General features: G+C 41.5%; 1 long non-coding RNA gene across 2 annotated transcripts in view; it reads right to left on the reverse strand.

The window, feature by feature from the left end:
• LOC134460624 (uncharacterized) overlaps positions 1-2317 on the reverse strand; it is a 3685-nt gene extending 1368 nt beyond the window's left edge. Inside the window, exons 1-4 of one of the 2 annotated variants that reach the window (XR_010037120.1) lie at positions 2139-2317; positions 1237-1324; positions 617-697; positions 229-306 (exon numbers count right to left, since the gene is read on the reverse strand). This is a non-coding gene — a long non-coding RNA (uncharacterized LOC134460624). Of the gene's footprint in view, positions 307-616; positions 698-1236; positions 1325-2138 lie in introns of both variants that reach the window. The other variant, XR_010037119.1, reaches the window with a different exon arrangement.
• Between the last annotated feature and the right edge of the window lie 962 nt (positions 2318-3279).

A 3279-nucleotide genomic window follows, 5' to 3' on the forward strand; every position in this document is an offset into this window, starting at 1 on the left:
TAAAGATACAAAAATGGCATTGAATCAGCAAATTTCAATGATCATTTCACCTGCAACAACATTCTTGAACTCTTATCCCTGGAACGATACATTGAGATTTGATACAGTTCATTTTTTCATGGGACAACAATTAATACATTTCACTTTGACACATTGAATAGTAGCCAGCGTACAACAATATAACTACTTCAATTCAACTTCAGAATGCATCCATGTAAATCAACTTACTGCTTGAGGATGTCTGTCTGGCCCCATGACGAAAGTCCCCCTTTTGGTCCCTGGCTGGAACGTGGCACATGGACTGACCTGTAACGAGAGTGAGATAGTCAAATGTTTAAGTCCTGTTCTACATATACACAGGGTTAAAAAGTTCAGTATTATGCAAATTATATTATTTCACTGACATACCTAAATAATCAAGAAAAACTAAACAAAAAATTGGCATAAGTTTGTTTGTAGCACCTACACACTCAGAAAGATGGGCGGGCGGGCACGCGCACACACACATTTGATTTTATATGGACTGACCTTATACAAGATTGGTAATCAAATGCTTGTGTTCTATTTAAAGACAATTCACATGATTTCCTTTATTTGATGTAGAAGATCAACTTACTGTTTGAGGATCTCTGTTGATCCATGTCACTGGAAATTTCTCTCGGGCCCCTGGCCTGAAGACGTGGGCTCATGGACTGACCTGTGACAAGAGCAATAGTCAAATGTTTGGGTCATTCTAGGTATAGGGGTCTGTTAAGTCCAGGCAGGATTCACTTTCACTGTACAGTCTGCTCCTACAGTTATACACTGGGTTGTTAATTAACTTTTTTCTCCACCATTCAAAATGGAAAGAATTTTACTATTAAAACACACACTTAATAATGACTCAAAGTGGCTAGTAAGTTGGTCTTTTCTACATATGCTAAAAAAAATTCAACTGTTCACTAGGAATGCTGATTATGGAGGAGTGCTGTTTCACTTTTTTTCTCATAAGCAGGTGCACTTTGGCTAAAGGAAATAAAGTTGCTCAAAATTATGGTCAGACTTAGCTCCAGTGACTGTTGATAAGGCCTGCCAAAGATTCCAAGGCACACTGATGGTGAATTTAAAAAGCCTTTAATTAAACCCTTTAAGACCTTATCACTAGCTGGAGCTAATTCTGACCATAATGTTAAGTCCTTTTTATACATACAATAGACACCTTTATATTGCATCATTTTCTTATGTAAATCAACTTACTGCTTGAGGATCGCCGTCTTTCCTCATGTTGTAGAGCCTCCTCTTTGGTCCCTGTCCCTCACCCGTGTTAGTGAGCTGATGGACTCTCCTGTGACAAGAGTACATGGACTATTTTATTGCAAATCTGATATTTTTGTTAATCACATTACCTCGTGCATGTGTAATAATAAGGGCAGCTACTTTGTGTCCTCAAAGATATATCATTCAAGAATTAAGAAACTGGTGGCTATATTGCATAAAGCGATGTGGACTCGAGAATAGCACTAGAACTAGAGCTCAGGGTAAAGCAATAATCCGTGACCTGACATTAGTCATCATGTTCTCAACGAAGTGGGTGGCACCTGACCCTGCGATAACTGGCATGGTTGGAGCATTGCCCAAATCATCAATATCGCCTATTCTGAAAAAAATAATTTCTGAATCCAAACCTCAGCAGGCATCTGAAATCTAGTCAAACGGGCTGTCCTAAGCCCGTACGATATGTTATGACCAAAGGCCATGATAGTACACCAACGATAAATTGAGAATAAAATACGGTAGTCTTGGCATATCAGTCATCTAGCTCTAAACACTGACGTTTGCCGAATGTCCAAAAAGGATTAGCTGCCATCTATGCTAGCAAGGGTCGCTAGCTTGTCCTCCAAACCAGTTAAAAGCCATGACATGACATAACATGAATTAATACGTACTGAAACGCCTGTCAAGAGACCTAATGGCACTTAGTCATGAACAAACATCTGAAATACCGTAGGCTAGATGTTAGCGATCTCCAAAGGAAAATTACCTCAAGAAATGTTGCCTCAGCTTGTAGCACAGGTAAACACAACAAAGAACAATGTAAGTGAGTAGGCCTACAGTGTAGCCTAGTTATTAGGTAAAAGTATAACAATCGTTTTACTTACCTCAATGCAAATTATTTACACAGCACAATATCCTAGTTCAGTAGTAGATCGAGTCCAGGTTCGTTACTAGACTACTGTACTGTCCCGCCGAAAAGTTTCCTAGGATGAAGTCGGTCTCACCTAAATGAGCATGCGTGTCAACCGTCTCCGTAGGGCAGGGCCGCTGTCATCTTTGCCTTGGGCCCTAGGTTTTAAAAAAGCCCCCCCACCCGAACAAAATGTTTTCTGGTAATATTCCAACTTGCCGGGAAAGAACCATAAAGTATCTGTAGCTCTGCCCTCCTGCACCACCGATTTTGTTATTTGGGTGGCATTCCAGTGAAAAGCCAGAATATCTCTGGCATTATTCCCACGTTGCCATTAATTTACCGGAATCAACTGAAATCGTACATTCCCCAGAGAAATGCCAGAAAGATGCCGGAGGGTTTTGCTATCTGGGTAGTGGATTTCTATGACCAGCCGAAATAATCAGCCCATTGCCAATGTGCATAACAATCCTCGTGGAGCCAGTCATCTCAACCAGGCAATGGGCAACTTCAGAGAAGCTACAGAGCATTGTCAGGAACAGCGGCTGTGGCGTTCGACACTTCCTTCGTCACCTCAAAGATTCTCTGTTCTAAATGCATTAAGAACGTCTCTGGTCACCTGCAGACTGCGCCTTGAAGCAGCCAGGCCATAATAGTAGCCTACACCCCCTCCCCGCAAACACAGGGAGTCACGTTTCATTCTTATTACCTGCTCCCGTCTTAATGTAACGTTTCGTTTCCCACCATAGCATTCTTTTAGCGGCTTATTTAAGGTGTCTCTCGTTCCGATGTGTGGTCATTAGCCAGCCATCACCAACGCCCTGAAGGGAGCCAGCCGAAGGAGTTTCTGTGGCGCTGCAGCGACGACTTCCACATTTAGTCAGTTTTTTTCACGATTTCAATGACCTTACTTCTTTATAATGTATAAACGTATTTCAGTTCAAACCGTAACCAAATATAGGCTATTATATTAATAGGCTAGCTTACAATTAGAGAATGATAAGACCCTTGTGGTAGGCCAAACGCCAAGTCACCACTTCTCAAAACTGATGATAGACTACCCAGTGACGTGATTGTGCCCAATGAAACAGGAGGCCTCGATTCGTGCAGAAGAT

The sequence above is a fragment of the Engraulis encrasicolus genome, chromosome 13 (genome assembly GCF_034702125.1).
Source record: "Engraulis encrasicolus isolate BLACKSEA-1 chromosome 13, IST_EnEncr_1.0, whole genome shotgun sequence".
NCBI lineage: Eukaryota > Metazoa > Chordata > Actinopteri > Clupeiformes > Engraulidae > Engraulis > Engraulis encrasicolus.